Source organism: Trichosurus vulpecula, chromosome 1 (assembly GCF_011100635.1).
Source record: "Trichosurus vulpecula isolate mTriVul1 chromosome 1, mTriVul1.pri, whole genome shotgun sequence".
Lineage (NCBI taxonomy): Eukaryota > Metazoa > Chordata > Mammalia > Diprotodontia > Phalangeridae > Trichosurus > Trichosurus vulpecula.
Window position 1 is genome coordinate 556,956,945 of NC_050573.1, and position 22,533 is coordinate 556,979,477.

General features: G+C 39.3%; 1 protein-coding gene and 1 pseudogene across 1 annotated transcript in view; both read right to left on the minus strand.

Moving 5' to 3' along the window:
* The window catches only part of SUSD1 (sushi domain containing 1), a 278,160-nt gene that overhangs the window by 203,565 nt on the left and 52,062 nt on the right, over positions 1 to 22,533 (minus strand). The gene's annotated exons all lie outside the window — the stretch shown is intronic.
* LOC118837359 lies at positions 20,295 to 21,748 on the minus strand (annotated as a pseudogene).

Sequence of the window (22,533 nt, forward strand, 5' to 3'; positions counted from 1 at the left end):
ACGTGTGTGTGTATGAGACACATACATGTACTCACACACATGCATATGCCAGGCATGATGCTAAGTGCTATGAATACAAAGAAAATTAAAAGACAGTCCCTGCTCCCAAGTACTTCACAGTCTAATAGAGGAGAAACCATGCAAACACCTAAGTGCAAATAAGGTATTTACAAGATAAATTGGAAAATCATCAGGAAAAGGAAGGCTCTGGCATTAAGGATGATCTGAAAAGGCTTTTTATAGCAAATTAGATTTGTACTTACATTCTGGCTTAATAATAAGTCATTCAATAAATGTGTGCTAAATGAATAGGCTAGATACCAGGCCCATTATTTCATTAGCTCAGTGAACTCCCAGGTGAGTTTAATCTCACTACTAATGAAGGTAGCCAGCTTCTCTGAGAGTTACAGTCATAGAGAAGTGCCTAGAGCACTGAGAGGTTAAGTGTTTTGGCCAGAGTCACAAAGGCAGAAGCAGGTCTTGACTACCTTCAAGGCCAGATTTCATCTACTGTGCTATGCTGCTTCTTTGAATGAATGAAGAATGAATGAAATTACAAAGTGAGATAGAACCATTATAAGTGACTGACAAGTCCTGGCTGACAGACCAGACATACAGCTTTTGATAAAACTAATCAAGGAGATTATACATACATATAAAATATACACACACCTAGGTGTGTATGTATATATGCATAGATGTGTTATGTATATGTGTATATATGTGTACATGACTGGTAATATGTTCATAATATATTAACAATATATTGACTATAGATATATGCTATATATCTACATAGTCATATAGATAGATAGATATATACATATACACACACACACACATACATGCCCTGAACAGACACAAGCAAATCATGTAGCTCTGACAAAAGAGCAAAGCAAGTACAGAAAACCCAAAATAAAATAAACAAAGTCACAGAAGAACCATTATCTTTACAGATATGGCTTCATACCATCCAATTGGACCTATTCCAGGACTGGTACTTTATTATCCTTTGGCAGTTGGGAGGCAGGCACAATGTAGGCTTGAGTAGGCTATGGCACATTAGCAATGAAGAACTGAACAAGAAAAGAGGCATAAAAATTGTTATCAAAGAAACATTTAACTGGAGAAGGTGGGCATGCTGTGTAGCAAAGTGGCATTCATGCAACATCAAGAGAATTAGAAGGAAACCCTTCAAACACTGGCTGGATCCCCTCTGAAGGACTTAGAGGAAGACATGAACAAAAGTTTTCCAGGATGAGAGAGTACAGATGGGTCACAATTTGCACTTTTGGAGAGATTACCTACATCAATGAAATCACAAATCAGATGAAGTTATCAACATATAAGATAAATCATCAGAGGCTATTTTAGTAGTAAGTTAACTCCAAATTCTTACTGAATCTAGAGCCTGCATGACACAGATCAATACTGTTACAAACACTTGTATTGCCTTTCATTATTATGAAAGACTTTCATGGGTATAAGTCTTTATGTCCCCAATTAAATTGTAGGATTTTTGTGTCCTCTATGTTCTTTGCAAGTCCCACAGCCACTAGTATAATGCCGGGTTTGTTACTAATATCGTTTAGCTGTTCTCAGTCATGTGGGGTTTCCTTGGCAAAGGTCCTGGAGCAGTGTGCCACTTCCTTCTCCAGCTCATTTTACAGATGAGGAAACTGAGGCAGAGTGAAGTGACTTGCCCAGGGTCACACAGCTAGTCAGCATCTGAGGCCAGATTTTAATTCATCTTCCTGACTCCAGGACCATTGGGCCATCTAGTTGCATCAGAGCACTGATACTTAATCAATATTCTTTTATTTGACTCCTATGAGTGTCATGGGTTTAGGACTTGGGAGACCCAGGTTCTGATCCCTAACCCACCTTTCCATTGCTGTATGACTTCTGACAAGCCTCTTTGCCTCTCTGGGCATTAACTTCATCATCTATAAAGAAAGGGACTATACTAATTATGTCTCAGGTCTTTTGTATGAGTAGTAGTTATTACTACATCTCATCTTTTCCAAAGGAGTTCAGATGGAAACCTTCCCTGGGATAAATTATTGTCATATTATTATTATTTTATATTTAATGTTCTATGTTATGTTGCACAGGTGGATAAAATAATTCTTTTTTTTAAACTTGTGTCAAAGTATTAAGAATCTAATCTACCTAAGTTCACCTTTTCTAGGCTCAATAAAAGCATCTTTTGGCCAACTTCAGTAGCAGAGAGGATGATGGAGATGATACACACCTCATACTCTTTCCTTGTGGATTTGGCTTCTCCTGCCAATTCTGTGTATTATGAAAGATTTCCGTCTCAAGTAGTTTGGAGATTATCAGCATTTGATAAGGTGACATCTATTAAAAACATTGTTCTTCAGCATTTATGGGTCATGATCATTTCTGAGTGGCAGTGTGTAACAGTTCCATCAGTGATAAAGCTACAGTTCTATTTGCCGAATTCTCAAGCATATTTTGAGGTACATATTAGTAGTATGAGAATTTTCCATCTATTAATTTATGAAAAATGTAAGCTTCTGATGTATAATTTCAGCCACCAGGTCACAGCTCTCTAGATATTTGGTAGAAGATAAATTTGTTCAACATGTAATGATGTCCTACATAGGTTCTATTATTTCTTCCCATAATCCCCTTTGATTAATGTTTGGGTTATTTTAGGCTAAACTTACTCTAATTTCTGGTGGCAATGACCTGATCTTGGATTGCCACCATATTACTAGTGTTGTTGTGGGGGAAAATATAATTGTTCTCCAGGTTCTTGAATATGAAGTGATAGAATACTCTTGTGCTATAAGAAACGACAAAGGGAATGGTTTCAGAGAAACCTGTGAAGACTTGCGTCAACTAATGTAGAATGATGTCAGCAGAATATATTAAATAATAACAATATTGTAAAGCTAAACAACTCTGAAAGACTTAGGAACTCTGCTCAGTACAATGACCAACCATTATTCCAGAGGATTCATGACAAAACATGCTACCCACCTCCTGACAGAGTTCACTAACTCAGATTACGTAGAGAAGTACATATGGATATGAATATTATATTTCACATATGTATATACATACATATATATGGGCATGGCCAATGCAGGAATTTATTTTGCTTGACTATACCTGTCTGTAATATGGGTTTACAAATCTGGACAGCATACTAAAAAGGAGATACATCACCTGGCTGACAAAGGTCCATCTAGTCAAAGCTGTGGTTCTTCCAGCAGCCATACATGGCTGTGACAGTTGGGGAGCTGAGTGCCACTGAATCAATGCCTTCAAATTGTGGTGCTGGTGAAGACTTCTGAGAGTCTCTTGGACAGCAAGAAGGTCAAGTCAGTCAATACTTAAAGAAATGAATTCAGACTATTCACTGGAAGGTCATATACTGAAGATGAAGCTTAAATACTTTGGCCACATAATGAGAAGACAGGGCTCACTGGAAAAGACCCTAATGTTGGGAAAGATTGAAGGCGAGAGGGAAAATGAATGACAATAGATAGTGTCATGGAAACGACAAACATAAAGTTGGACAGACTTTGAGAGATAGTGAAGGATAGAAGGGCCTGACGTGCTCTGGCCCATGGGGTCATGAAAAGTCACACATGACTAAACAACTGAACCACAACAAAAATATGGGGTTTGTTTTTCTTTCTCAATTGGTAGGGAGTAGGTAGGAAGGAAGAAAGGTGGATTTTTGTTCATTGAAAAAAACTTTAATTTAGAAAAAGAAAAATCATTGTTCTCACCTTGATCATTTGAATTCAAATAGAAAGTCATAGGCCAAGTCATTATTCTGCTACTATTCTCTTATATTTAACTTTCTGCTATCTATTGCACATGTAGATAACTGCTTTTTGTAGATGCAAGTTCATTTTCTGTGGGCTCACTGAAAGCATATAATAATCTTTATGGTTACTATTGCTATTCTGGACCTGTGATCCCTAGGGACTCTACCCCAATATCTGTTCCTGACTTGTTGGGGGAACAAAGTCATTAGCCACCAGACAGGGGTTTTGAAAAATAGTGAGTAACATATTCCCTGAAAATGGAAGAAGGGCAAATGTCATTCTCATTTTTGAGGAAGAAAAATAATGTCCTTAGAGATTATAAGCAGAACAGCTTAACATTATATTGTAGGAGAAATTTTTTTCCATTTTTTTGGTGCAGATTTGTGAATTCAGCCATTTTGAGAACTCCTGGAATAGAAACTTCCTTCAGCAGTGAAGATGGACAATTCATTTGTAATGAATGTCTTAGAGACTTGCCTCCGGGGTTGAGAAGTTCAATGCCTTGCCCATGGTTACTAGCCAGTAGCTTCCATCAAAGCTGGACTGAACCCAGGTATGTCTTCTTGACTCCACAGCCAGCCCTCCAGTCACTATGTCATGCAGTGTCTCATCAACCTTGTCATTTTTTGTTCCTAATTTTATTGGAGAGAATCTTAAGCTGAAAAATTATTAGGTTATAGCTTCTTCCATCTTACTGAATTCCTTGGGTTTGGCCATATGTAGCTAAACCTTTATTTTAGAATAACTTTTGCATTTAATTATATCTAGCATGAAAACTGGATTTTTTTCTTCATCTAATGTTTCAATAGTTGGCAATAAGAATAAAGGAGATGTTATTGCAATTATCATGAGAAAATAGGGAGAAAGTGGTAATTTGCCAGAAAGCACATCCTCCAGAGTAATTTATTAACCACAGCAACAGTGCTAATGAGGTTATTAATACAAAAAAAGTCCACTTCCCCTTAAGGCAAGAGAAAGGGAAAGAAATTACTTTCTGACTTTTTGCAAATTATTCTCAAGTCTTGCATGAATTTTGCTCAATTTAATGACTGTTGATTAACTGTATGGTTCCTTCAGATCACATTCATAGGAAAGGCTCAATTAGAAGAGGAAGAAAAATTTCCATTTCACACAGGAACATTCATTGTTAATAAATATATATCTAAAAATAGAAACAGCCTGGATCACAGCATTTCAGATGCCAAGATGGGGATGAAGAAGTCGTGGAATTGGGGGGTAGGGGGGGGCAAGAGTGGTGCTGAGAACAGCCAATATGAGAAAATCATCATCTCTCATAACAATCCCATTTGTGGTAGAGTTTCTGTTTTGTATGGTGCAAAGTTTGTTTATATGGCTTACACTGCAAAGGAAAAATGGGGAACAGAATTTTCTAAAATAATAAAAAGATGTGTTAAGCAAAATGAAAATAAAAATGTTTAAGCATGCAGCATGATATAGTCTAGAAAGTACTATGTTGGGAGGAGGAGATATGGGATCTACTCCCAGATTCACTACTAGGTATAAGGGCTCTCTGGACCTGTTTTTCTACCCAATTTCTCATCTATAAAACAAAAAGATTTGTATCATCCCTCAGTTACTGGAAAAAAAAGAAAAAAATTCTTCCTTTTCTCTTCTTAAACCGTGTCTTCCCTCCCTTTTTCTCCCACCACCCTTTCAAGCCACTTTCAGAGTTCAGCCCACCTACCCGCAGCACTGGTCATTTTTTTTCTTTAAAGAAAAATACATTTCGATTATTGTGATGATTAATTATATCTACATACACACACACACATATTATATTAATCTTTTAATTTAACCCTGAAAAGATCTTTATACAAAGCAAAAAGTTTTGTCTTGACAATAAGTAGTTCAAAAAGTGCCATTATAATAAAGCTAAGGATACAGGTCTGTGTCTTAACGCTCCTAAGAGGCAAGGTATGACAGCACTAAAAAAATAAATATACCAATAAGGAAAAACACAGAGACAGTATTTTGGGTGGGAGTCAGGGTCCAACAGTTATTTCAACATAAGCCTACTAAGAGCAAGACATAAATCCCCTTAAGAGATAGCCCAAAGTCACAAAAATCAGGGCTGCATCAAGAAATAGGGGAAACATGTCCACTTAAAAATGATGCAGACAGGTATATCTAAATATACTTGGAGTTTTAAAAGATCACAGTGCCTGTAGAATAGTACCCATGTGTGATCTTCCCACATTTTCCAGTTCCATTTACCTCGTAATTATTGGTCCCCCACTTACGTTTTGCTCCTGTTACATGAAAGTGAATGTAATAGATAGATCACATTAATTTGCTGTAATTGATCTAAACTCTTGAACCACTTGAACCACTGCCCAACACCACTACAACTTATGGAACAGCTTACTACTCAACAGTAAGACAGACCAATGACCAGTTCATTTTCTTCTTCTCCCAAAGGTCATTCTTAGCATTTATTATATGCGCCAGCTCTTCTCTTCTTTAGCAAACTGTTGACCTTCTAGGATCATACTATGCATACTCAGTTACCTGCCTTCACTACTATCTTGTATGTGTGTGTGTGTGTGTATACAAACACATATATATTACATATGCATGTATGTATGTGTGTATATATACATTTGTATGTGTGTGTATGCAAATATTTCTATACAAACATATATATATTATAGGCGTGTATATATATATTTTTTTAATTTTTTTTAGAGGCAGTTGATGACTTAGTGGATAGAGCACCAGGCTTGGAGTCAGGTAGATTCATCTTTCTGAGTTCAAATCCAGCCTCAGACACTTGCTAGCTGTGTGACCCTGGGCAAGTCACTTAATTCTGTTTGCCTCAGTCTCCTCATCTGTAAAATGAGCTGGAGAAGGAAATGGCAGTACTTACTCCAGTATCTTTGCCAAGAAAACCCCAAATGAGGTCACAAAGTGTTAGACACAACTGAAATGACTAAAAAAGTTAAATATAAAAATATAAGTTGGTTGATGCATTCTCCATAGAAGCATATCAGTTCACTTTAACATGTAACATCTAGCCTAGCACGGATCACTACAATGTAAACCATCACACAGGGTGCAGGCTATCATTCTTTCTGGACTGCCTCCCTCACCTCCCATTTGCCCTAACCCAAGGAGGTCCACCTTCCCAGGTGTCCATCACCATTCATGCTACTCTCAAATTCTCTCAGGATCCTAGGGGTAATACTGCTGTGAGGGAATATACTTCCCCTTTTCACAATTATGGCTCTTGAGCCCCCAACAATGAGAATCAATCACTCACAGTGATAACACCAGGACTTTATGTTATTACTCCATTCAGGAACATCCAGACCACTCAAAGCTGCTTCTTCTAGGCTGGGGTCTATAAACCATGCCTGAGGGACAAATCCAGTTTGCTCACTGGCAGCACAGAAAGAGGCAGTGAGTTGGCCATAGTTTGCTGACATCTGTTTTGGTCCTGTTTTCAATTCTTTTTCCCCTCCACTCTTGAATGGATGAAGCAGAGAGAAAGCATAGAGAAGAGCACAGAAAAAAATGTCAGGCTGAGTTCATCAGGCTGGTGCTCTCCATTGTGCTCTGCAAGCAAAGCCCTGTCTCCAGGGCAGCAGCCCATTGACAGCACCAAATGGTCTCTCCTGTTTTTTCCATAGGCCCTTCACACATGACCCTGGGACTTTTAAATAGTGCCTTTCCCTGTATTGCTGCTAGAAATCAAGTCTGAGAAAGTAGAAGAGGAAGAAAGCCCTCAAAGTCCTTTGATCTTCCCTCAAAGATTAGTAAAAGTCCTTCACTAGACATAAGCAGCAGCCACACTTGTAGTTAAGCTTTATTGACTTTCTTTTATTTAATTAATTTTTGCCTTCCCTCACTGAAAAGGAAAAAGAAAATCTTCGCGAAAATATGCATCACGAAGCAAAACAAATTCCCATATTGACCAGGTCCACAAATATCACTCCTTCTGCAGATTTAGCCCAACACCTCTCTGCCATTAGGTGGGCAGTTTTATTCACCATCAGTTTTCTGGAATCTTGGTTGGTCACTACATTCATCACAGTTCCTGAGTCTTTCACAATTGTTCATTTTTTCAAGGCTGCTGAACCTTACCTGGTTCTTCTCACTTCACTCTTAATTAGTTCATACAAGTCTTCCCAAGTTCATCTCAAACCATCTCTTTCATCATTTCTTGCATCACACTAGCACTCCAAAACATTCCTATACCGTTTCTTCAACTATTCACCCAATTCATGGGTATCGACTTTATTTCCAGTAATTTTTCCCTGCAAAAAGATCTGCTATAAATATCTGTGCACATTTCTCTATATAGGACCCTTTCCTCTTTCTCTGAACTAGAGTACAGCTAGGTCAAAGACTGTGAATAATTTAGCACCTTTGGGGGCATGGTTCCAAGTGATTCTCCAGAAGGGCTGGACCATTTCACAGCTCCACCAACAGTGGATCAGTGTGCCTGTTTTCCTACAGTATCTCTAACGCTGTCATTTTTTTTTGTCAACTTTTCAGTCAGACGGGTGTGAGGTAGAATCTAAGAGTTGTTGTAATTTGTATTTCTCTAATCATTAGTGATTTGGAGCATTGTTTTATATGGTCATAGATAGCTTGGATTCCTTCCCTTGACAAATGTCTTTTCATATCCTTTGATCATTTGTCAGTTGGGGAATGGCTCTTATTCTTATAAATTTTAGTTAATCCCTTATATGCCTTGGAAATGAGACCGTTATCAGAGAAACTTGCTGCAAAGATTTTTTTCCCACTTAAAAGTTTACCTTCTAATATTAGCTGCATTGGTTGGTTTATGCAAAAGCTTTTTAAAATTTTATATAGTCAACATTATTCATTTTATTTACTGTAATCCTCTCACTTCTTTGGTCATGAATCTTTCCCTGTGGACAGATCCAAAAGGTAATTTCCTCCTTGTGTTAGCAAGCTTTATTATATCCCCTACAACCTATACTGAGGCACCTCCTCTCCCAATTCCACCCACAAACACAAATGCAGAGCCAGTCCCTCAATCTTCTTACAGAGAAAGCAAAGGAGTTTTTTACTATTGTATTGAATTTGATATATACTTTTAAAAAACTATACATAATAAAAGTTCACAGTTTTGCATAAAATCTTTTCTTTGTATATTAAATATTAGGATAATGGAATCTTTTGTCACTTGTTAAGTTCACAATAAAAAAATGGGGGGGATGATGGAGGCGAGGGCAGATGGGGGTGGAGGTAGTCAAAAACAAACACTTTAGAAAGGGGACAGGGTCAAGGGAGAAAATTCAATAAAGGGAGATGGGTTGGGAAGGAGCAAAATATAGTTAGTCTTTCACAACATGAGTATTGTGGAAGGGTTATACATAATGAATAGCATGTGTGGCCTAGGTTGAATTGCTTCAACTTCTTAGGGAGGGTGGGTGGGAAGGGAAGAGGGGAGAGAATTTGGAACTCAAAGTTTTAAAAACAGATGTTCAAAAACAAACAAAAATGTTTTTGCACGCAACAAGAAAATAAGATACACAGGCAATGGGGCGTAAAAATTTATCTTGCCCTACAAGAAAGGAAGGGAAAAGGGGTTGGGAGGGGAGTGGGGTGACAGAGGGGAGCGCTGACTGGGGAACAGGGCAACCAGAATATACGCCATCTTGGAGGGGGGGAGGGTAGAAATGGGGAGAAAATTTGTAATCCAAACTCTTGTGAAAATCAATGCTGAAAACTAAATATGTTAAATAAATTTTAAAAAATTAAAAGTTCACAATATACAATGTGGGCAACCCATAAAGAACAATTGTCTATTTTTTCCAATTGAGTCTGCTAGATGGAATAGTAGATAAGAGTGTTGGTCGAGTCAGGAAGACCTGAGTTCAAATCCCATCTCAAACTCTTACTATTTGTATGACCCTGGGAAAGTCATTTAACCTGTCTGCTTCAGTTTCCTCAACTGTAATGTGGAGATGATAATAGCACTGACTCACAGGATCATCATGAAAGTCAAATGAGATAATATTTGTAAAGCACTTGGTATAATGCCTGGCACACAGCAAGCACTTAATAGGTGCATATTTCCTTCCTTTCTACACAGAGATTGCCTAAAATACAAAGCATGTACGAATGCTGAGAAATCATTCTACCAATGAGCATAGCAAGGCCTACACTTGAATCCTGGGTAACATTTGAATAGATATTAAAAACATCAATATATTAAATAGCCTACTAAGGAAAAAGCCCTTTGTGGGAAGGCTAGCCAGATATTTTGTATTCATGTTCACCTCAGTTCTATGCTCTCTGAGCAGCCCACAAGGTCTGGATTTCCTCATGGCTTTCCTCAGTACCTAGCTACAAGATGATCCTGACAACAGTCATCTTCCTCAAAGTATGATGTTGAAGAAATCACCTCCCTCTGGGCAGCTGGCACTTGGCTCAGGAACCTGGGATCCACCGGGTTACTGTTCTTGGCTGGCAACATCCATTTCTGGTCCATAACTGGTCAATGACCCGTGCTCAAGTAATGAAGCAGAAAGATTCAAGGGCCAGTCCTAGCTCCACCTAGGAAAGCAAAGTGACCACCACTGCCATCTTCTTCTCAAGTAAGTTGCCATTGACTGGGGAGATGTGGAGGTGAATGGAGTAAGGGAAGAAATCCCTTCCCCTTTTGCAAGAAGTCCAAGGATTGAGGAAAAAGATAGCCAAGGCACCTAGAGAGATGGTCCAAAATAGATGGGGCCATTTCTCTTTGATCTTCTCACAGACCATAGAGTGGGCAGCTCCCCTTGACTCTCATCTTTGTCATAACTTCTCAAATTGCAAGGAACAATCAGGAGTTTCTATGTCATCCAAGCAAAACACAAGTCCATCCACACAGAGACAGGGAGCATATCCAACTCCATGGCAAAGGTCCATATGCTGTAATTTTATCAAATGGATTGGGGGACTCAATGAGGAGTCCCTCAATCAATCCTTTGCTAAATATACTCTATATTCCACCAAATTATATTACCAGTCATTCCCCAATCTTATACTTCAGAGTCTTCTCTCTACACATTCCCACGGATCCTTCCCAATGCCTGGGACACAATTACTCTTCATCTCCATTTTCTGAAGGAAGAGAAGGATTTCAAGGCCCAGCTCAAGAACCACTCCTCCAGGAAGCCTTCCTTGACTTTCCCTAGGTGAAAGTGATCCCTTCTTTCAATTTTCTTCTAGTACAGTTTCTTTATCTGTAGAATGGGAATGATACTAGCATCTACCTCATAGTTTTGTTTTTTGGATATAGGGAGATAACATATATACCGTGCTTTACAAATCTTAAAATGCAATTGTTTGCTAGCTATGATTTATATTATTATTAGCTTATATATCCTAAATATTTGTAAATGCATCATATCCCAGCCCTGCATCCAGTCATAAGCTCCTTAAAGGTGGGACTGTGTGGTTTTCTGTAGCCCCAGCTCCCAGGGAAGGGACTGTCACATAATAGGTATATGAGAAATGGTTGTTGAGCAGAACTGAATGGAGGTCTCCACAAGCCTCAGGTCTGGGCTCTGGATTTACCCTTTGTGAGGACCTCATTTCCCCACATGTCTACTGTTGTATCAATAGAAGCATAAACTGGATCCAAAGTCCTTAAGTTGCCATCTCCAGCTGGCATCCTTCCCCACAAGGAACCCAAGAGGGATTCTGGCTTCCTAGGCTGAGGACTCAGCCATGCCCATGCTATTTCAATGAATTTCCAAATGGGTATAATGGAGAATGACCTTCAAGGGGACAAATGTTGCTATGTATTTCCCTTCTCATGATAATGGAGACTCCAGGACTTTATCTCTAATCCTCAAAAGGAGCTTGTAGACTGGGTCAGATGGAGGACACCATATGTGTCACAGCTGGCAAACACACTGAATCCCCCAGTGGCACAGCGCTTCCGAGAAGGCAGGCAACGCCCTTCGCACAGCCACAGAAGGGTTTATTGTTGGAAACAGAAGCTCCTGTCTGAAACATCTGCTCTGCCTGAGATCACTATATTATTACAGTGTCATCCTCAGAAGTCACTAGGACTAGGTTACATGCCAGTGGTTTCATTTGGAACACCCAGTTTGTAGGGCTGCATAACATGTTGCTAAAAATATATCCCTGGTTGGCAAACAGCACAGAAATTAGAACCCCTAATGAAATCTGAAGGAAAGATGAAGCAGATAGACAGGAAAGTTTGGTGGGATGTGGAAAATGAGTTCAGAAAGCAGAATCAATCATTAAAGTAGAAAATAAATGGTTAAAATATATCAATAACTTTGTTCTTCAAGCACATAAAATTGTTATCTCTGCACTAAATTAAATTAAGAATCTTTTATTCTATCAAAGTAGCATGGAAAATGAATGGATGGTTAGTGGAACTGTGAACTGATCCAAGTATTTCGGAGAGCAATTACGCTCAAGAGTTATAAAACTGGCTATACCCTTTGACCCAGCAATACCACTGTTAGGTCTGCTTTTCCAAGGTGATCAGACAAAAGGAAAAAGAATCTATATGCTTTAAAATAGTTATAGCATCTCTCTTTGTGGTGGCAAAGAACTGGAAATTGAGGGGACACCCATCCATTGGGAAACAGCCAAACAAGTTGAGGTAGATGAGTGTGATGGAATACTGCTGTGTTGGAAGAAATGGTGAGCAGGTTGATTTTAGAAAAACATAGAAAGATTTGCATGAAATAACAAAAAGTGAAGTGAGCAGAACCCAGAGAACATGTATACCACAGCAATATTGTTCAAAGAATAATTATGAACATCCAAGTTATTCTGAGTATTATAAGTACTCCAATCAACCATAAAGGATCTATGAAGAGAGATGTCATCCACCTCCAGAGGAAGAACTGATAAACAGAAGTATGCATAGTATGGTTTTACATATACTTATAAGTCTCAATCAGTGGTGGCCTTCTCTAGTGCATGGTGAGGAGGGAGGAAGGGATACATTTCAGAACTTAAAATGTAACAAAAACAAATTAATTTAATTTTTTAAAAAAGTAAAGAAAATGAATGAATGAATGAATGAATGAATGAACACCTATTCAGTGCCAAGTACTGAACAAGGCATTAGGGATATGAATATAAACCTGAGGTAGGCCCTGACCTCCAGGGTTTAGATTCTGATAGGGAGATATAATGCACATAGGAAAACAGGGCCCATGGAAAGGAATCTGAGGAGTCACAGTGATTGTAAATGGAGAGGTAAAAGGGCTGTCAGTTGTCGCACCCCTCCCAGTGGCAATGGTTGATTCAATGACTGTTTTCAAAAGAGAAATAAAAAGATGGAAAAGGTCTAGGGGTGTAGGGAGGGAAAATGGACGTGCTTAGGACAGATGGCAGGATGCCAGGAGTGGGGAGGCTCTGGTTTCCTAGAGGATGGGATAAAACGACAAGAGCTTTACATTTGGAGTCAAGAGACCCGGATTCTAGTCCTGAATCACCCATTGTTGGTGCTATGTAGATCCTAGATTCCTAGGTTATTAAAGTTAGAAGGAACTCTTAGAGATAATTTATCCCAAACCCCTTATTTCAGAGCTGAGGAAACTGAGCCCCAGAGAGGAGAAGGGATGCACTTAAGGTCACATGACTAGTTAAGTGATCTGAGGTCCAGCTACACCGCTCTCTGGGCTTCAACATTTTCTATGAAATGAACAAAGCCTAAATGATCTTAGGTCTTCCAGCTCTGATCTTACATTAGAAGTCAAATGATTATTCTAATTAACAAAGTAATCTATTTTCCTTCCATACACAGAAATATACACAAATATTGGAGATTCGGGGGGGTGGGGAAGTATCTCTTCAGCATTGTCGTTTCCATGTAAATACTACATTTTAAGCAATACAGGTAAAAGAAAATACGGACCAAAACCACTTTCACTATTATTAGACCCATCAAAATTATGCATCCTTGGAAACCTAAACTGTGAGTGGGATTAATCCTTCAATGAGGTCAGATATGATAGTTTTTTTCTAAGATGCCACAATTACAAGGAAAACTAGTTCTTTCTCCTGGATGAACTTGCTTCAATGCCTTCAAGCAAAAACAGGCTGGAAAAACCTGATTGCCTTTCAGGTCACAAGATTGCTTCTCCCTAATGGAAGCTTAGAGAACAATCATCTGAGGAGATTATCAACCTAAGACTGACTCCGGGTGTGATCAGAGGAGAAGAGCAGTAAAGAAAGCCACCTACAATCAAATGCCTATTCAGGAAGGGAAGGAAAGGGAATAAACATTTATTTAGCACCTACTATGTGCCAGGCACTATGCTAAGCATTTTACAAATATTATCATTTGATTTAAACAACCACCCTGGGAGGTATTTGCTTTTATTATCCCCATCGTACTGTTGTGGAAAATGAAGCAGATAGAGGTAAAGTGACTTGTTGAGGGTCATACAGCTACTAAGTGTCTGAGATCAAATTTGAACTCAGGTCTTCCTGACTCCAAGCCCAACACTCTACATCCATTGTGCCACCCAGTCTCTTAGCTCAGGGGAGGTAGGAAGATCTTCTCAAAACGACTTAATTTCGGTCAGTGTGGTAATAGCGTACAGAAAGCTGGACTTAGGGTCAACAACTGTGTTTGAATTGTGCCTCACATACTTACTATCTGTGTGACCCTCAACAAGTCACTTAACTCTGGGCCTCAGTTTCTTAAAATGGTCCTTACAAGCTTTAAATCTATGCTCCTATGAAGGAAGTCATTATGATCTATGATTCTATGATTGAGCTGCAGGTAGGAATGTCATGGCAATTTGAGGCAAGGCACTATTCCTATTCTTTTGGAAACTTTAATTTCATTTTACAAAGTAGAAGAGTGGAGTCTGGAGTTGGAAGATGTGGAACCTGGGTTCAAATCCTCCCTCTGATATTTATTACCTGTATGGCCCTGGACAAGTCACAGTAACCCGAGGCCTTAATTTTCTCATCTGTAATGAGGGGGTTGGACCAGATGGCCCCTGAAGTCCCAGTTGTTAGATCTATGATCTTATGTTCTAATAAATGAGTAACATAGTTTTCCTATTCTTTCTTTTACCTTTCTGATTCTTCCTCTGAAAGCAGGAGGCACCAGGGAAGTAGCTACAGAAAACAGCCCTAGGCTCTATAGACCCATAACATTCATATTGCCAGGTATGTCCCCATTATTTTGAAAATGCATCTCTCCCCAAATGACTATAACCTGACTGTGTTCTACAAATGCTCTTCAAGCTGGGTCATGCTGAACCAAATTTTAGCATCTATGCTTCTTCATCTCTAAAAGAATTTATTCCTCTCCTACTCAGGAATTTTGATGGCTACCAGTTTGTTTGTTTGTTACCTTTTTTGCATTTATGATGAACGAGTCTCTACTAACACAAACTAATTTTTCACCCTCCATCACACCCCAACACACATTCCCTGACTTTGGGCAGTCAATTAGTCATCTACTATTTATTATGTGCCCACTAAGTGCCAAGGACTGTTCTAATTGCTGGAGATACAAAGACAGTCAAAAGACAGTCTGCTCTCACTCACAGAGCTTGGCACGTAAGTGCTTAATAAACACTTTTTTATTCATTTAAGGCAAAAAGTACTTGCCTTCCTCTAGGAGTGAGAGGAGATAAAATATGTACTCAGATGAAAAAGACATCCTGATTTAGTGGAAAGAGTCAGAGGGTCTGAGTTCAAAATCCTGTCTAGGCTGTCCAAGGTTCCTTCTACACTAAATCTATGATACTCTAATAAGTATAGCACAAAGAGCAGGGGGTTGGCAATCCAGGTGGTCTTCATGGAAAAAGTGGAACATTTTTGTTATTGTTATTCAGTCGTTTCAGTCATGTCCTATTCTTTAGTCTTAGTTAATATTTTATTTTTTCTCAATTATATGCAAAAACAAATTTAACATTCTTTTTTTTTTCAAATTTTGAGTTCCAAATTCTGTTGCTCACTCCCCCCACCCCATTGAGAAGGCAAGCAGTGGTCACAAAAAAAAAAAACATATTTCCATGTAAGTCATTCTGTGAAAGAAAACACTGCCAAAAAATTAAGAAAAATAAAGTAAAGAAAAAATGTCTTTGATCTTCATTCAGGCTCTACCTAGAGATGGACAGCACCCTTCATCATAACTCTTAAAGAATTGTCTTGGATCGTTGTATTGCTGAGAATAGATAAGTTATTCATAGTAGATCAACATATAATATAGCTGTTACTGTGTACAATGTTCTCCTGGTTCTGCTCATTTCCCTTTGCATCAGTTCATGTAAGTCTTTCCAAGTTTTTCTGAGAGCCTCCTACTCATCATTTCTTAAAGACAATAGTATTCCATCACAATCAAATACAACTTGTTCAGCCATTATCCAATTGTTGGACATCCCTTCAATTTCCAATGCTTTGCTACAACTAAAAGAGCTGCTACAAATATTTATGAACACATAAGTCCTTTTGCTTTTATTTTTTGTCCCTTTTTAGATACAGACCTAGCAGTGCTATTGCTTGGTCAAAGGGTGTGTATGGTTTCATAGATCTTTGGGTATAGTTCCAAATTGCTCTCCAGAGTGGTTGAATGAGTACACAACTTCACCAATAGTATGTTAGTGTTTTAATTTTCCCACAAGCCCTCCAACATTTGTCATTTTCTTTTTTTGTCCTTTTAGCTGATCTGACAAATGTGAGGCAGTAGCTTTTTTTTAAATTTGGATTACTCCCATCAATAGTGATTGCAACCAGGAGTAGGGTGGAGCAGGCCTGAGGGCCATGAATCATTGAGCTGTGGCAGTTACCAGACTCCTCAATCCACAAATGCCAAAGACCACTGAGCAGGTTAGTGGGAAAGCTGCTGAATCTGGGTGAGAATGGTCTGACCCCAGCCCTGGGGGTGGCAGAGGTGGCAAGGTAGTGGCAGCAGCAGCAGGAAGCTCCTGCAGCTGTTCCCAGAGCTCCAGCATCAGCTGCTCCAAGAGTCCCTGGCTCACATGGTGGGAGGAATCAAGTGGCAGATTGGAGCAGGAGTGCAAGAAGCGCTTTGCTGGTGCAGAGGCAGGTTCTCTTGCTGTGTCCTGCTTGGATCTGGATGGCAAACCTGGTTGGTGGTTCTTGGGGGAGGTGGAACGTTGCAGAGGCAGTGGAGTAGAAGTAGCTCTGAAAACAGCAGCACAGCCCCTAAAGCTTGGGACAAAATACTCTCTACTCTACAAGCAGTCTAACTAAAAGCTCAAAGGTCAAGTAGTTGGCTGGAAACATGAACAGGTAGCAAAAAAGGACTCAAACTCAAACTCAGATGATAGAAACTTTTTTTGGCAACAAAGAAGATTAAAACATACAGCCAGAAGAAGTCAACAAAGTCAAACAGCCTACATCAAAAGCCTCCAAGAAAAATATGAATTGGTCTCAGGCCATGGAAGAGCTCAAAAAGGATTTGGAAAAGCAAGTAAGAGAAGTAGAGGAAAAGTGGGGAAGAGAAAAAAAGAGAAAAAAGAGCAAGAAAACCATTAAAAACAAGTCAAGGACTTGCTAAAGGAGATCAAAAAAAAATACTGAAGAAAGTAACACCTTAAAAAATAGACTACAACTTTTACCTTCCCCACACTGCCCTCCCTTCTATCAGCTCTCTTCCCCCACATTCTCTTAGCCCCTTCCCTTCCTACTTTCCTATATGGCAAGATAGAATTCTACACCCAACTAAGTGTGTATCTTATTCCATCTTTGAGCCACTTCCTATGAGAGCAAACTTCATGTGCTGCCCTCCCCATTTCCCTCATTTCCCCCTCCATTGTAAAATCTCTTTGAGGCCTCTTTTATGTCAGATAATTTATCCCATTCTACCTCTCCCTTTCCCCTTCTCCCAGTGCATTCTACTTTCTCACACCTTAATTTTATTTTTCTTAGATAATCATACCATCACATTCAATTCACACCTCTGCTTTCTGTCTATGTATACTCCTTCTAACAGCTCTAGTAATGAGAAAGATTTTAGGAGTTATAGATATCATTTTTCCACGTAGGAACATAAACAGTTTAATCTTATCAAATCCCTTATGACTTCTCTCATCTGTTTATCTTTCTATGCTTCCCATGAGTCTTGTATTTGAAAGCCAAATTTTCTATTCAGCTCTGGTCTTTTCATCAAGAATGCTTGAAAGTTCTCTATTTCATTAAATATCCATTTTTCCCCTGAAAGATTATACTCAGTTTTGCTGGGTAGGTGATTCCTGGCTGTAATCCTAGCTCTTTTGCCCTCTGATCCTTTAATGTAGAAGCTGCTAAATCTCATGTTATCCTGACTGTGGCTACACAATGTTCGACTTGTTTATTTTTGGCTGCATGCAGTATTTTCTCCTTGATCTGGGAAGTGTGAAATTTGGCTATAATATTCCTTAGAGGTTTCATTTTGGGGTCTCTTTCAGGAGGTGATCAGTGGATTCTTTCAATTTCCAGAGCTCCCAGATCATGGAGAAAATACTACAGGCAGCCAGAAAGAAACATTTTGAGTATTGTGGAAACACAATTAGAATAATACAAGATCTAGCAGCTTCTACTTTAAGGGATCAAAGGGCTTGGGATATGATATTCCAGAGGTCAATGGAGCTAGGATTAAAACCAAGAATCACCTACCCAGCAAAATGAGTATCATGCTCCAAGGCAAAATATGGATTTTCAATAAAATAGAGGACTTTCAAGCTTTCTCAGTGAAAAGACCAGAGCTGAATAGAAACAATATTCCTAGGAGTTTTCTTTCTGGGATCTTTTTCAGGAGGCGATCGGTGGATTCTTTCAATTACTATTTTACCCTTGGCTCTAGACTATCAGGGCAGTTCTCCTTGATAATTTCTTGAAAGATGATATCTAGGCTCTTTTTTTGATCATGGCTTTCAGGTAGTGCAAGAATTTTTAAATTATCTCTCCTGGATCTATTCTCCAGGTCAGTGGTTTTTCCAATGAGATATTTCACATTGTCTTCCATTTTTTCATTCCTTTGGTTCTGTTTTATAATATCTTGATTTCTCATAAAGTCACTAGCTTCCACTTGCTCCAATCTAATTTTTAAGGTAGTATTTTCTTCAGTAGTCTTTTGGACTTCCTTCTCCATTTGGCTAATTCTGCCTTTCAAGGCATTCTTCTCCTCATTGGCTTCTGGGAGCTCTTTTGCCATTTGGGTTAGTCTATTTTTTAAAGTGCTGTTTTCTTCAGTATTTTTGGGGGTCTCCTTTAGCAAGTCATTGACTTGTTTTTCATAGTTTTCTCGCATCATTCTCATTTCTCGTCCCAATTTTTCCTCTACTTCTCTAACTTGCTTTTCCAAATCCTTTTTGAGCTCTTCCATGGCCTGAGACCAGTTCATGTTTTTCTTGGAGGCTTTTGATGTAGGCTCTTTGACTTTCTTGATTTCTCTGGCTGTATGTTTTGGTCTTCTTTGTCATCAAAGAAAGATTCCAAAGTCTGAGTCTGAATTTGAGTCTGTTTTTGCTGCCTGGCCATGTTCCCAGTCAACTACTTGACCCTTGAGTTTTTTGTTGGGGTATGACTGCTTATAGAGTAGAGAGTACTTTGTTCCAAGCTTGAGGGGATGCACTGTTGTTTTCAGATTTATTTCTCACAGCAAGCTCTGCCACACCAGTGCTCCTCCTCCCCTAAGAACCACCAACCAGCACCTGACTCAGATCTATACAGTCTCTGAACTCCTGCTCTGATCTACCACTTAATTCCTCCCACCAGGTGGGCCTGGGGCCAGAAGCAACTGCAGCTGTAGTTCTGTAGCTGCCCCACCTCCACTGTCCCAGGGGCTATGGCCAAACTGCAAACTCCTTCCACTCTCTCCCCACAGCTTTTTCTACTAACCTTCTCTGTTTTCTTTGGTGTTTGTGGGTTGAGAAGTTTGGTAACTGCCACGGCTCACTGAGTCAGGGTGCTAGGGCCTGTTCCACCTGGCTTCCAGTCTGGTTGGTCTGCACGGCCCACACTGGGCTCTGCTCTGCTCCTCTCTGCTCCCAGCTCTGTGCACAATAGACCTTAGCCAGTGACCATCCAGGCTGTCCTGGGTTGGAGCCCTGCTTCCCTCTGCTATTTTGTGGGTTCTACAGTTCTAGAATTTGTTCAGAGCCATTTTTATGTTTGGAGGTGTTTGGAGGGTCCTGGGGGAGAGCCCTAGGCAAGTCCCTGCTTTCCAGTCACCATCTTGTCTCTGCCTCCTTTCTTCTATATTTTCATTCACTTGGTTTTGTTTTATTGTTTTTTGATGTCTCATAAAGTTATTAGTTTCCACTTGCCCAATTCTAACTTATATGGAATTATTTTCTTCAGTGAGCTTTTTTTGTACCTCCTTTTCCATTTGACCAATTCTGCTTTTCAAGACATTCTTCTCTTCATTGGATTTTTGGACCTCTTTTACCATTTGGCCTAGTCTGTTTTTTAAGGTGTTATTTTCTTCAGTATTTTTTGTGCTTCCTTTACCAAGCTGTTGACTGTTTTTTCATGATTTTTTTAAAGTGAAACATTGCCAATTTTATTCAAATTCACAATATTTCAGGTTTTCTCTAGAACTAAATATTTTGTATAATATGTTTATTTAAGAGGGAATTTTTCAATATGATCCTCTTCCAAAGTATTTTAGTAGAAACCAGAGTCTTGAGTAGCCCAGTTAGGAGCCTCTGACCTACTATTCTGATTAAGTTTTTTCTCAATATTCATGACCAGCATCTGGCTTTGAAATGAAAGGCTTTTAGTCTTTTCAATCACTTGCTGATAGGGTGAGACTGCATTGTTACCCATAACCACATGGCCCAATTTGGAGTCAATCTTGGCATCAAGCCTAGCATTTCTAACCAAATTGACAATCCATCTTTCAGCTTCTTCAGGAGTCATGTTCAACTTATCTGCCAACATGCTTATGCTGATACACTGATGAATGCGACAGAAAATCTCAAATATGACGAGTCGAGCGTTTTCAATGAAATCCTCAAGGCAAGCCACCAGGAAAAAGTCATTCACCAGAACCAATTCACATTCTCTTAACTTCTTCTGGGCACCATCAAAGTCAAAGTTAACATACAAGCATTCAACAAACTCTGTTATACGACCTTTGTATGTGTAGGACTCCCGCTGAATAACTTTGACTAGGTCTTTTAAAACCTGTCTTCATTTTCAAACATCTTTGTTTGTTATGACTGCAGTAGTCAAATAGCAGAGAATATGTGGACACATAGTTTGAATTGTATTAAGATACTGTGGCTGGTAAAGAAAGAGATCAATAATGTTGTCTCGACCTTTGGGGTGGTTGAAGAATACAAATAGAGACCAATGAATCAGTCATGTTCTCTGCTGAGGGGACTGGAGTGGAGAACTAACAGAATTATTATCTATAGTCTCTTTCAATCTTGTAAGGTCTTCCATGGCTGCGTTCCAATTCTGCATTAAAATTTCAGGTGCTAGTTTTCCCCACAGTGAACTCAAAGCATTTCTATCAGTTGAAGGGACCAATACTTTAAAAAAGTAGATACTCTGCTGCTCCTGAATAGTTGCCACATTCGTACTGGAATTTTGCGTATCTATACAGTATATCTAAATATTCTTGTCTAAAACCATGTTTGTCAGCCAAGTAGTCAAACAGCATCCGACCATTCCTGGTAGATTGCATTTGCCTTGTTTCTGGATCTTCAAACATCTTGACAATTGGTTCAGTTTCTGCCTGAAGCTGTTTTAGTTGTGCAACAACAGTAGTTCTTTTCTCACGCAAAGCATGAGGAATGTCATCAGAATAAAGGTTTTTATAAACATCCATTGCAAAATCCACCATGTTTGTGTCACTAAGAAGGTCCAATTTTCCTTGAAGCAATTCTTTTTCATTATATATCTCTGACTGAGAGAAACTCGAGCAGTGGGAAGACCAGATGGCAGTCCAAAAAGTGCATGATGTGAGTAGTAAGATCGTACTCTGCCATCTTGCCAGGAAAAAGGGGTTTTCACGATTTTTGTTTGCATCCGTCGTTTATCTTCCCAATTTTTCCTCTACTTCTCTTACTCGATTTTCAAAATATTTTTTGAGCTCTTCCATGGCCTGAGACCAATTCATATTTTCCTTTGAGGCTTTGGATATAGGAATTTTGATTTTATTTCCTTCTGAGCGTGTGTTTTGATCTTTCTTGTCACAATAGTAACTGTCTATGGTCTGAATTTTTTGTTGTTTGCTCATTTTCCAGACTATTTTTTGACTTTTAATTCCATGCTAAAGTCAGGCTTAGCTTCCCATGTGGCAGGGCATTGTCCCAAGCTTCAGGTTTACATAGCTGTTTTCAGAGATAATTCTGGGGACCTATAAGTTTTTGGCTCTTCCAAGGAAGTAAGGGAGTGTTTACTACTCTCCTGCACTGTGCACTGATTTGTGAGTGACCACAAGCACTCTTTTCAACCCTGGAACTGTGACCGGGTTCACTGCTCCCCTGTGGCCACAAGTTCTACTGTGCCAGTGTTCCTCCTCACGCTGGGACTTAGACTCAAGATTGCCACCCAGATCCAAGTAAAAGCAATGCAACAAGGTCCTTCCCCTGACATCAGTAAAGGGACCTCTGTAAATCTCCTTCTGACAGTTGTTCAACCCCCTTAGCGTCTGTGGGTTGAGAAGTCTGGAAATTACCACAGCTGCCACTGATTCAGCCATCCCAAGGTCAGCTCCTGGTTTTCTGGGGTCCAGTTTGCACTGGTGCAACCTGTTCTGGACTGTGCTTCT